Source organism: Cupressus sempervirens, chromosome 7, assembly GCF_028749045.1.
Source record: "Cupressus sempervirens isolate cs-2001-9-10 chromosome 7, ASM2874904v1, whole genome shotgun sequence".
Classification (NCBI taxonomy): domain Eukaryota; kingdom Viridiplantae; phylum Streptophyta; class Pinopsida; order Cupressales; family Cupressaceae; genus Cupressus; species Cupressus sempervirens.
Genome location: NC_143124.1, coordinates 386,288,538 through 386,302,396, shown reverse-complemented (window position 1 = coordinate 386,302,396; position 13,859 = coordinate 386,288,538). Strand labels below are relative to the sequence as shown.

At 33.9% G+C, this 13,859-nt stretch overlaps 1 pseudogene; it reads right to left on the bottom strand.

Annotated features, from left to right (window-relative positions):
- Window positions 1–12,583: 12,583 nt before the first annotated feature.
- LOC149547111 (ubiquitin fusion degradation protein 1 C pseudogene) lies at window positions 12,584–13,486 on the bottom strand (annotated as a pseudogene).
- Window positions 13,487–13,859: the final 373 nt, after the last annotated feature.

Below are 13,859 nucleotides of genomic sequence, written 5' to 3'. Positions count from 1 at the left end.
TTGCTAATGTTGTTTATGTGCAAGAAAAATGGTAAAATATTTTTCAATATCCAAATTCAAACCCTAAATCTAAATCAAAATAGTAGGATTTCCCTCAATGTTTGCACAATGCAAGGAAGAATTAAATGTTATAGAAAAAAAATAATTTCATCTCAAGATTTGTAGAAACCTTGGCATGTTACTTACCTAGAATCCTTAGAATTGACAAAAAGAAAACCCTACCACAAAAGGTGTGACCTCTTTGCAAAGTGATAGACTGCATAAATCAAGTATAAAGTTGGCACTCGCCCTAAACTAATTGATATTTCTACAGCCGTGAGATTTTCAACATCTGATTTGATCTAAAATAGACAAATAAACATAGTTTATCCTTTCCATTTTTGAAATAAGGTCGTGAAGACAGTTTTCCATCAACACATAAGAGAGTGAAGATGTCCACACCTATTGCTAATTTTTTGCCATGCGACTACCCTTTATGCATGTAGGAAAAATGTACGAATGAAAATAAACCACATGCCACGTGCCACTTTTTTACACCCCTCCTCTTTTTTCTAAATTTTTGAAAGAAAATATGAAAAGACCACTGGGAAAAGGAAGGACAACCAATGACGAAAAAGAAATAAAATGAAATAATTACACATACAAAATTTCGTAGGCACCATGGATAAAACAATTGTGCACAGATTTTAAGGAATGGATTAATTAAAAAAAGAAGGTTGAAAACTTTAGTCTCCACCTATGCTAGGCGGGACTAAAAAGAATTGAGTTGTTTCATATCCAAATCTTGACAATATCATGGACAGCTTTTGAAAAGATTTCAAAGATCAGTGGCCATGCTATAAGCATTGTCAAGAAATGCAACCCCATTAGTTGTATATGTGAAACAAAGAGTTGAAGTTCAAGGTTAATTACCTTGCACCCATCCTATAGGTGCTCCAACAATCAACAAAGGAGATCTATGCTACCCATGTTCAATATGACTTCTACCTCCATGGATTCAAAATTCAAACTCATTTTTTGGGAGAATTTATTACTTGTTGAGATATTATTATAAGTGAGCAGCCTTGTGCCTATTTGTAATGGAGAATCCATTTCATGTAAATGAGCTATTGAGTCTCATATATATAACACTTTTTGACTCCTTATTAATCAAAAAAGGAACCTAAGTGTATGTGTCTTGCATTGTAGATGGTTGTTCTCAAAAGTCTAACTCTTAATTGTGTCTATGAATGTCTAATGCGTATGTTTTTTATCATTGTTACTTTTGTGGACTAGTGATCCATGCTTCATAAAGCTCTATTTCAGTTATAAGAGGATATATTTTGAGCATGCGACTCTTCATTTCTGTTATTTCCTCTATTGCTTTTTTCCTCCTTTCATTTGCAATAAGGCTTATGCTGGAATAGGTGAAGAACTGGCCTTGTAATCATGGATATTGACTCACAAACCTATCATGCATTTGCGTGGCTTTCCATGATTGGTAGTTAAGCAGGATGGATTTATTCTAAAAAATAGTTAGACCAACAAGTCAACCCTTGATCCATTGGGAATGACCTCATTGATCTTGGTTTACCACATATAATTTCAAAATCTAGAAAATTAAAATGTAATTAAATGACACAACCACTGCATTGCCAGAATCTTGTATATGATGACACACAGAATAAGCCACTCCTTTTTCTATCATCAAGCCTATGTTAGTGAAATTGTTGCTATGACAAAAATACATTGCTAGATGCTATTTCCATTTTACATTTACCTACCATCAAAAGAAAGTTTTTGGAAATGATTGTTGAATGTCTTCTAACACATGGCCTAGAAAAATATGCAAGAAGAAAATGATTTCAGTTTGTAGTCTCATTTCATTTGAATGAGAATTTGTTGCTTCTAGCATGTATCTTGCATTGACAACAAGCGGTGGCAGGTCCCTGAGACACTAGCACATAACTGGTCCCACATTAGTGGCCTTTCCTACTAAGAAATTATGTTATAGTTGTGTGATCAGTGTTAGTTTTTGAAGGTAGATGATCCAACCATTAAACCATACAAATGATAGAAATGTGGTTAAAGAATAGACTTTAACACCAACTCAAGCTTACCCTAAATGACGTAACTTGTGTTAGTGTGGTTCAGCTCTTCAACGTTGCCAAGTGTGAATTAATCCTTTCACGCCACCTTCTTTCAGCTTCACTATGACTCTTTGATGCTGCAAGAGCCTTCGCTTCTGAAATCTCTTTCAATGTCAACTAATTTGAAGCATTCACGAGCTCTCCTTTGCTACAATCAAGCACCAAAGAACCCAACCTGTCAAACCCTGTTGGCGCTGAAGCTGTAAAACCCTTTTGGCACATACTCCTAGCCACAAAATGCACTGTAGGAAATGATTAAGCCATAAAATCTATCTTCCGCATAACAATAAATAAGAAATTAGGGCAGCAACAATGAAATTAGGGTAGCAAGCAGAGTTTTTATTTATTTTGACATAATCTAAGCCCATGTTGCTTGAAATTTTGACCAACACGAGCTTGTATTTAAAAAAAAAGAAAATGTTGCCTTACATATTTCAATCAGTTTGACCCCATTTTATTAGATGGTCAAAAATTTTGATCTATAAATGGGGTCAAATGTACTAGTGTCGATCACATTGATTCCCTGATCCTAACCATTGTCGTAAGTTTCCTAGCCAACAAAAAGATAGTCTTGGGACATCTTATACTGAAATTTGGAAAGTGTGTTCCAATAGTTCATCAATGACACATTCAAATCCATTTGCCACAAGATATTCTAAAATAGTCAATGCCTTGAAATGACAAAAGATGAGTTTCTTAAAACAATGTTTTACAACTCCAAAGGTGCCATAAGTTGAGAACAAAATCAATTTTGTAGTTTTATAGAAGATAAAAAAAAGGAACACTTCCATTGCAAAAAAAAAACATGTTTTTAAAAATTACAAATGTCACCTCAGGCAAGTCATATACTATTGTTGACTTTTGGCATGAACCAAGTATATGCAACTTGAAATTACTAACTACCAGAGAAGGATTAGAACAATCTACCTTGTAAACATGACGCTAGTTTCTACTGGTGTCACTAACCCTTTTCCAGAGAACACCCATAACCAATTGGCTTTCTTTGTTGCATCAAATACAAATTTCTTTATCCATTATTTGTTGGATGACTGCCAAAAATAAATGTAAATCTGTGTGAGAGCTTTGATGCAAAACCCTAAAGATTGTCTTACAAAATTCTTGTAGCCTGAGCAATCTCAGCCATAACCGTCCCATGTGGACCCCAAGGTTCATAGCTTGTTGCATCAAGTACCTACAAAATAAAGAAAGTGATCTATGAGTTTCCACTTTGAAATGCCAGACAAAAAATATCATAAGAGATTTAGCTAAAAATGCGCAAGCTTCTCTCTAAACTAAAAAGTGTTCTTAAACCCATGCAGTCAAGATATCCCATTTCAACTTCAATTGTTGTGGACTATTCTTCGTCGTTTAAAATTTCAATTGCTTTCAAAATGGTACTAGATGATTTGTGAGCAGTTGCACATAAGAGTGAACTCTATCTCTTTTTTAGTTAAAACTTTATTTGTGTAGCTGTATTAGAAAAATCCATATAATGTTCTAAAGAATCCATATTACAGGTATTTATTACATCATTACTAGGACAATGCTATTGATTAGGATTATGTTGTACTTAAATAAATTTTTTTTATATGTATTCTACATCTTTCATCCTTAGTTTTAACCAATGACATGGAAATGTCATAAAAATGCTATCAATAAATGATGGAAAAAATCATCAATAAATGAAAGAAATATAGTCATATTAAATGCAGTTCGACCATTGCTTCATTTCATTATTAAAAGTTGACAAATTTAATTGATTATTAACTTTTCACTTAATCCAACAAAGTACATCAATAGGAAGTTTGTTGACTTGTGTGTCTTTAATTGAAATTGTACAAAACAATAACTAGAATAGACTATCTATGTTTACATCACAATATACATTAGATTTTTTTGTACAAAATGAGATATTGTAAATTCAACTTAACTCATAATACATGCAATATGCCTGAAATCCAAGGTGCAACTCAAATATGATCTAGTATTTATTTTGCAAGATTAACATCTATTGCTGGAACAATATTGGAACTGCTACCATACATCAGCCTACAAGTTAAGGTTGCCCATATCTTGACCTACTACACATGCTTTTAGAGCTGCTAAGTTCAACTACTCGAGTTTGTTACATCAAAAATACTAAAGCAAATCCAACTAACATTGAGATGAGTAAGACTCATTTAGTCATCAATCTGTTGCTATTATGGTTTAAGACCAATTACAAAAGTCAAATAGTTGCTACTTAAATGAATTGACTATTTCCAAATTAATTAAGTGTCTTTTGAACAGTGACCGTCATGAGTTGGCAAGGTGATTTGGGGGTCTCAGTTGGGGTCTCAAAACTTCTTAATGTCAAACTTCTAAACTTAAAAATGAAATGAAAACACCATCATTAACTCTACAATCAAGGAATGAGCATTAAATACTTCTGATCCACAAATAATAATAATTTGGCAGAGAGAAATTTGGTGATTCTTACCAATACATCGACAATGATCATAGTGACGATGAATCGAATTATGAAATGACTCTTCAATAACAAAAAGCAGAAAAATGACTTAGAATCAACTGAAAAACAACACATGATAATTTGATCAACTACATAAGAACTTCATTCAAATAAGGTCAAGTGACTTACACAAAGATGTTGCATGATTTTGTTCTGCTATTGAGAATGTTGATAGGAAAAAATGACCACAGGTTGCTAGATGAATATTATGACCCAACTAAAGAAGAAATATTTTTATAATGAAATGAACCAAGATAGTTCTTCTGCAACTGCTGCTCCAATCCATAAATGCCTATTCATAAACAGGTAGCATTTATAAAATGTATAATATATGTTTGAAATGGTGATTGATAAGATACAATCCATAAGTAGGAGACATTTTAACACAACAAGTCAAATTGTGATATTGCTATCAAGATTTAACTATGTGATTTTTGAGTCAAACTCGTCGATACATATTTAATGAAATGAATGGAACCCATCTCTCATGAGAATGAATGGAACAATTAGCACTCATTGGATCTAGGTGATGCTCACAGAGGTGAAGCACCAAGAATTCTTAGGAGGTCACCCATTGTAGTACTACTCCAGCTCTAGCATGCTTAACTACATAGTTTCCTGCATGGCTAAACCCACTCTGCTTGCAACTCCATTTGCAAAACCTTCACGAAGTGTTGTGCCTTATGAACCATTCATTAGAAAGCCCCTTAAGCTCATCAATTGATAAGTAGGAGATATTTTTCCACAGCAAGTCACATTGTGATATTGCTATTAGTATTTAACTATGTGATTTTTGAGTGAAACTCATTGATCCATATTTCATGAGTAGTGGTTCACTGAACCCATCTCTCATGAGAATGATTGGAACACTTAGCACTCATTGGATCTAGGTGAAGCTTACAAAGGTGGAGCACCGGGATTTCACGGGAGGTTACCCATCCTAATACTACAACTTGAGCACACTTAACTACAAAGTTTCCTAATAGCAATATCATAATTTTAAAAAAAATTCTTAACCATTATATTTTGTCGCAATAGCTTGCTAGTTCATCTACACTTGTGAGGAATTGGATGACACACTCCTGGATCTGCTTAGTAAAGTGCAATTGGCTACAATGAAAAAAGGAAAAGGACTTGGTTTACGTGCATTCAAATCTACTACTCCTTAAAAAAAGTGGCTAAGAGGGGACACAAGGGATTGAGATAATAAGCCCATAACATATTGACTTGGATCTTCCACTTCCCACTTTGCTGCACTTGATGTTGATGATGTCTATGGGCAAATTTGTAGGCATTGGAGTGCTAGTGCCAATGCCAATGCTAATGGAGCCCTATTTGTGGTTCTTCTAATTTACCACTACCTATATCATCTAATATAGATGGTGATGATATTTTGTAAGTCCCATATTTTTTTATTTTAAATGATGACTCACTTTTGACAATTGACATTATTATTATTTAATTTTAATATATATTATAACATTTGAGTTTCACTAATATATCATTAGTATTTTGAACTAAAATATTGCTGCAAATATGCATATTTTTTGTTTTAAATGTTTTTGTATTGACGAACTCAACACCAGATTCTTTTTGATAAACTCCTCAAACTAGACCTATGAACTTGAACCCAAACCACTATGAAGGCCAATAACTTAGATTTTAAGTAAACAATCTTTGAGAAATTATTTCTTTATGTTATGGCCCCATCTTGAGCATTGTTTTCTCTTGTGGGTTTATGCATACATTGTAGGAGTATCTTGCCTTTGTTTGACTTGTTCTAGAAAATTATCTCCTACTCATCAATTGATGAGCTTAAGCAGCTTTCTAATGAATGGTTCATAAGGCACAATATTTGGTGAAGATTTTGCAAATGGGGTTACAAGAAAAGTGGGTTTAACTAGAGGAAACTCTGTAGTTAAGCATGCTCGAGCTGCAGTAGTACTAGGATAGGTGACCTCCTGAGAAGTCCCAATGCTTCACCTCTGTGAGCATCACCTAGATTCAATGAGTGCTAAGTGTTCCATTTATTCTGATGAGAGATGGGTTTGGTGAACCACTACTCATCAAATATGGGTCAATGAATTTGACTCAAAACTCACACAGTTAAATACTGATAGTGATATCACAATTTGACTTGTTGTGGAAAAATATCTCCTACTTATCAATTGATGAGCTTAAGGGGCTTTCTAATGAATAGTTCATAAGGCACAACACTTGGTGAAGGTTTTGCAAATGGGGTCACAACCAGAGTGGGTTTAACCATGGAGGAAATTCCATAGCTAAGTGTGCTAGAGTTGGAGTAATACTAGGATGGGTGACCTCCTGGGAAGTCTTAGTGCTTCACCTCTGTGAGAATCACCTAGATCCATTGAGTGCTAAGTGTTCCATTCATTCTCATGAGAGATGGGTCTAGTGAACCACTACTCGTGAAATATGGGTCAATGAGTTTGACTCAAAAACACAGTTAAATCCTGGTAGCAATATCACAATTTGACTTGTGGAAAAATATCTCCTACTTATCAATTGATGAGCTTAAGGGGATTTCTAATGAATGGTTCATAAATCATGACACTTGGTGAAGGTTTTACAAATAGGGTTCCAAGCAGAGTGGGTTTAACCATAGAGTAAACTCAGTAGTTAAGGTGCTCAAGTTGGAGCAGTACTAGGATGGGTGACTTTCAGTGAAGTCCTAGTGCTTCACCTCTATGAGCATCACCTAGATCCAATGAGTGTTAAGTGTTCCATTCATTCTCATGAGAGATGGGTTCGGTGAACCACTACTCATGAAATATGGGTCAATGAGTTTGACTCAAAAATCACACAGTTAAATCCTGATAGCAATATCACAATTTGACTTGTGCAAAAATAACTCTTACTTATCAATTGATATGCTTAAGGGGCTTTCTAATGAATGGTTCGTAAGGCATAACACTTGGTGAAGGTTTTGCAAATGGGGTTGCAAGTAGAGTGGGTTTAACCATGGATGAAACTCCATAGTTAAGTGCACTTGAGCTGGAGTAGTACTGGGATAGGTAACCTCCCAAGAAGTCCCAGTGCTTCACCTTTGTGAACACCACCTAGATCCAATGAGTGCTAATTGTTCCATTCATTCTCATGAGAGATGGTTTCAGTGAACCACTAGTCATGAAATATCGGTCAATGACTTTGACTCAAAAATCACACAATTAAACCTTGATAGCAATATCACAATTTGACTTGTTGTGGAAAAATACCTTCTACTTATGGATTGTATCTTATCAATCATTGTTTTGAACATATATTATACATATTATTAATGCTACCTATTTATGCATAGGCAATTATGGATTGGAGTAGCAGTTGCAGGAGAGCAGTCTTGGTTCATTTCATTATAAAAATAGTTCTTCTTTGGTTGGGTCATAATATTCAACTAGCAACCTGTGATCATTTTTTCCCATCGACATTCTCAACAATAGAAAATCGTGCAGAATCTTTGTGTAAGTCACTTGACCGAATTTGAATGAAGTTCTTATGTAGTTGATAAGATTATCGTGTGTTGTTTTTCAATTGATTCTAAGTCTTTCTTATCTATTTTCAATATTAGTAGTTACATAGAGGGGATGCAGGGATATGCTGATAAACTTAAAAACATTTGGAAAATGCTTCTGTATAGTGAGTAGCTACCTCTGCTCTTTGAAGAGCTATCCTTGAGTTTTGTTTTGTGTTGATGATGTCATAGACACACCTACACAACCATTTGTGGAGCTTTTGCACAAGAAAATTTATCATATGGAAGGCTTCCTTAAATGCAGCACAACACAAGATAGAATACAGATATGAAAATGCTTCTTGTTCTAAAATGGCTGCACAGAGTGTTGTATTTGAGTAGCCCATCTATAATTTCATTTTTTTCACACGGGTTGTAGCAAATACGATTAAAAATTTGTGATAAAGTTCTGGATGCTTGCTGGGAGACACAGTTCGATTTAGATAATATGAAAAGAAGATAATGAGTTCCAATCTTAAAGTCAATATATCAGATCAAAAGATTAAAGCTTACTGTATAGCAAATGATTCTTTTCCTATGTCTATGCATATACATGAGAAAAGATGGGCAAAATTTACAAGAAAGTACCGTGAATTTTTCAAATTCTTTTCAATGGTATCTCCTTTGGGTACTTTGCTTTGAGGGGTCTATTGCAGGTTTTATATTTTTCCTCATGGTATTGATTCTATTTGTTGACACATAAGGCAGTGATCTATAGTATAGTAGATAAAAGCATTTACTAGCTACACTTAATGCATTAAGAGAAGATTTATTGCAATTCAAGTGCATTCAATAATTTTTATGAGTTGTTTGATTTGAAGGGACATTTGACATTAGATATTTAGGTACTATCTTCCATCCTACCATATATCTTTGGTCTTGGCCTAAAAAATAAAAGAAGATCCAAACTACTTACCTAGATTCTGCTTCCAAGGACCAGCCAGAGAAACTAGAGATTTGATGAAGATCCACACTTATCAAACGTGTAGCTTATTTCCTCCAAACAGAGCTTTGTTTCCTCATCTTGTGAGAAATTCTTTGTTGCTTTGTGACCAAAATCTTTGCAGTGAAAAAGAACTTGTTCGACATAGAGCGGATGCTTACCATCATGACAAGTGCTTTCACAAAGGTGATCGCATTGGAGAAGAGCCCTACAAGGCCATGTGCAGAGCAGAGGATTGAAAGAAGATGCATCTTTAATGCACAGAACAAAAGGAGGGTCACAAGGATGTCTTGGATAACAAAAATATATTTCCTCGCTGAAACAATCTCGTTCTTTGAAATCTAACAACAAGTTGTGATTGCCATAGAAATATAGTTCTCCTCTTGCTCGTAATACATAAACACACAACCTATTCTGCTTAGCCAGATATCCAATATTTCTATCATTGTTGGATCTTATGAGGGAAACAATCACAATTTTATTCTCTGAACCCTGAAACCCCAATAGTAAAACATCAAACAACCACATTGACAATGAAATAGGGCATCGACCTTTTTCATTTTCAAAACAATATGAAGCCCGTGTTGGTTGAAATTTTAACCAACATAGGCATGGATTTTAAAACAAAAATATTTCTCCTTGCATAGTGTGATCAATCTAAACCATTTTAATAGATGGTCAAAAATTTTGGTCGAAAAATAGGGTCAAATGTACTAGTGTCTAGTCATTGTTGCATGGTTGTCTAATTCAGTTGTAAATTTGTGGTGTTTCTTTTATTAATAGTTATGTGAAGTTGTGGTTACAAGACTTTAAATTCATTAGTATATTACACCATTAGTTTAGATTTGATTTACATATGCATACCCTTCTTTCCCTTTCCCCTATCTATTTTTAGTTTTAGGTAATTCATCAAGGGAAGTCAACCCTTAATCCAAATATTCATTCTTCTTATGGGTTTGCTTGGAACTTGTAAGTGTTTCCATGTTCCAATAGGATAATTTTACACAACACCATGCTATAGATGCAATCTTGATTTATAATAGGAGGCAACCACACAAGGGAGGTGGCACGAAGAAGTCACAAGGTCCATAAGGGAAACTAGAGAGGAAGGAGCCAAGGGTGGAGAAAATGAAACAAAAGAATCATTGGTGGATTAATGAGAACCCTCAAGGAAAATAGAAACATATAGGGGATCAATACCACTACGAGGTTTAGAGGAGGGTTTATTATTACCAAGCATAGTGGCTTTCCTAGAGTTCATCACAAGAGGGAAATACTTTACCATATTCTCCTCTCTCCTAAAGATAAAACAAGCATTGATACCTATCAAGAAGTCAATGAGGTAGACCTTAGGATCATCTTCCAATTCTATCCTCAATTCATGTGGTAGATCAAAGAAAAGGTTAATCAATTTTTCTAAATAAAAAAAACATTGTGAAAAAATGTCCACTATTAAAAGGACATGAAGATTACAACATATTCAATACCTATTTACCTTTAATTTTATATCATTTTAGTAGATCCATTTGTAGCTAGGAGACCTCAATAAACTAATTACTGCGAGGGCTCATGCCTCTATGTGTATTAGTAAGCACTAAATAAGAAACCTTTTATAATATAACATGTGCTCCGAAATACTTTTCAACCATGTATCCTTATGTTATGAACAAAACATTGTAAAAAATGATCTAAAGAATATAAATGACATTTTTAGGCTATACTTGTTACTTTCTATCGTAATATTTTTTGGACTAGAGATAAGTTAGCTTGTTATGGGGATGTAGTTTTGTTCAAGTTATTTACTAAGAAGATGTTTATTTCAAATTCTATAATTTTTTATAGGATCTATGTGTAGCTCTTGGAAGAGAATCTAAATGTAATTTTTAAAATTTAAAATTAAGTTATTTGTTGTATTTTGATGTGTATATATCATGATTTATTGTCTTCCATTATTTTCCATATTAAATTTATAAGAAATAATTGACATTTAAATTAAAAATCTAGATTCAAGCATTTCCTTCCAAGAGCAATTTGTTTTTAATATTTTACCATTCTTTAATAAGAATTGGTTTTTGATTTTGCAATGTAGTACAACCTATTATCTAATATAATTTTAATTGTCAGAATATGATTATCATAGTATTACATTATTCATTAGATAAGCCATGTATTTTTCATACTTAGAAGTAAAAAATAACTTATTTTATGTTTAATATTTCTACATATATTTAAAAAAAAGGAAAAATAATTTTTAGTACAACTATTTAATATGAAGTAAAAGATGAATTATTATATTAAGAAATGATTGAATTTGTTCTATAGCAAGCTGAAATTTTAATTAAAAAAGTTTAAAAAAAAAAAAGTTTATATTGGTTGTCTATTTAGTTAGCCCCATGTACAAGAGTTTATTACAAACAAAATATCTTCATTTTTTTAGTGTTCAATGATCTTTGTTGGGTCGCTCTAGGCTCCATTCTCCAAATTAATCAGATCAATAATGGTTCTTAGTCTGTAATCAAATATGCAGAACACCAAAAGGACTTCCAAGACCAAATTACTTCACACTAATCGAGTAATTAGATATAATCAAAGGAATAACATAAAGTTAGAATTAGATATAGTCTCTAAACAATCCTTAAATACATGATACCTTGATGTTTGCAGATGGAGCTCTGTGCTTAATACAGTCAACTTTTCAGCGAGTCTCATGCAAATGATAATAATAATTAATAAATGCTAGAATTTCATGTAATTCTAGAAGGTTTCATAAGTATTAGTTTAGTAATTAAGAATTTGACGGTGTCGAAGTTTCTGAATTTACTTTGATAGTCAATAAGGTTATTAAAACTGTTCCTACATATATGATATGAAAATATTTGGCATAAAAAAATGGGTCGTTATTGTGGATTCTTTACTTGGGTATATGCTTGGGATGCATCATGAGACATGTATATTTAAAAGCTCTTTTACCTTCATTGCCAGGTAGGAGGATAAATGATGAGAGAAGGCATTAAATGATAAATATAACAGTCTAAGATAAGTATCAATAAAAAATGAAAACAATGGAGAGTGTAATCGGGGGAAAGCAAAAGGTGTTAATATTGTAGAAAATACCTAAACTCATATGAAACTATGTTAAAGATATGGTTGTGCATTAATACAAGATGTGTTTGAATAATGTAACTTATTACACCAACAATCACTGAATCGTTTGTTGAAAAATAATTCCGCCATAAAATAAAAGAGATTAGTAGTTTTCCATTAAAGGATCCTGAGAAGATTAGAGGAAGATCCAAATATAGAAATGTGCGAAAAAAGGGGACATATTATGTTTATATATATTGATAAAAGATGGATAGTACAATGAAGATAGTAAGTGACCAATAACGGTAACGATATATCAACTTAACAGATAAAGAGACAAGCCAAAAAGAGAAACAGACAGAACCCTAAGAACTGAGAACCATCCAGGGTCAATCTTTTAAAGAATACTTCCTGCCAGTAAAAGGTTTGAACTTATCAGCTTCTTCAGTCGGCTTTTCACTTTTCTGTGCTGAAATCACCTTTTCTCGAGAATCCGTAGATTGGGATATAATGATGTTGTGACCAAAGACAAGCTTACCTGGTTTACGTATTGGAGGTCTTTTAGGGGATCTTGATCTTGACCTTGACCTTGACCTTGCCCTTGAAGATTTAATTTTAATATTAGGTAATAGAGGCTTTCCATTCAGACGCCTTCCAACTCCAGTGAAGGCAGTAAATCTGCATTGAGCTTCTGGAGATGCATTTTTCATTGCAGCAGAGTTTATTGGCACTAGGGTTTCAGATTGAGGTGCTTTGTAATCAAGAGAAGGAGCAAAGTCCACTTCCAAGTCTGTGTCAAACACACTAATGGCAGATTCGGGCTTTGTGTCAACTACATTTATACAATATGTGGTGTTGTTGTAATCTATCTTAATGCTATCCCCTCTTGTCAAACAAGAGAAGTTCCTCAGAGAAACTTCCAACAAAGCTCTTGGGTTGGATATGTCTAAGAAATTCTTTGTGTGAGGCTGCAATTTCAAATATGCTCCCTTTGGGAGAGTGGTGTGCTTCAACTTGACATTATCTCCCGAGTTTAGAAGCATATTTTCCATCATCCAAAGCGGCATATAAATGATGCCCTCCTCAGCAACGAATTCGAGAACTCCACAGTGTGAGATGCGGCCTGTGATGGTATTCTGAAGCTGGAAAAGCATTGGATACTCTATTTCTATTTCTATGTCTTCAGATACCAGACGAGAAAGAGCAGAAGGAGGCATTATAATTCTGTTGCTTTTTTCAAGCTCTGGCCTGTCACCATAAATAGTTGGATAACATTGATAAATCTCCTCAAACGCAGCAAATTCTCTATCTTGTCCATATCTTCTTTGATTTGATCCATCTTCTTCATACTCTTCTTCTTCATGCCAATTCATATTTTCATGATCAGGTCCATCATCTTCTTCATGCACATTCATGTTTTCATGAGTTCCATCATCTTCTTCGCGCACATTCATATTTTCATGAGATCCATCGTCTTCTTCGTCAGATCCATGTTCAAGCTTTCTTTCTTCTCCACGTCTAGTTATGATATCCTCAGCATGACAGTCATCTTCATAAGAACCTCCGCATTCAAGTATGTCTTCTTTACCAACATTGTCCATTGTCGACAGTTTTCTCTCTTGGTTACCAACAACTCTTTGAAATCCCCAATAAAATTCCTTCGCA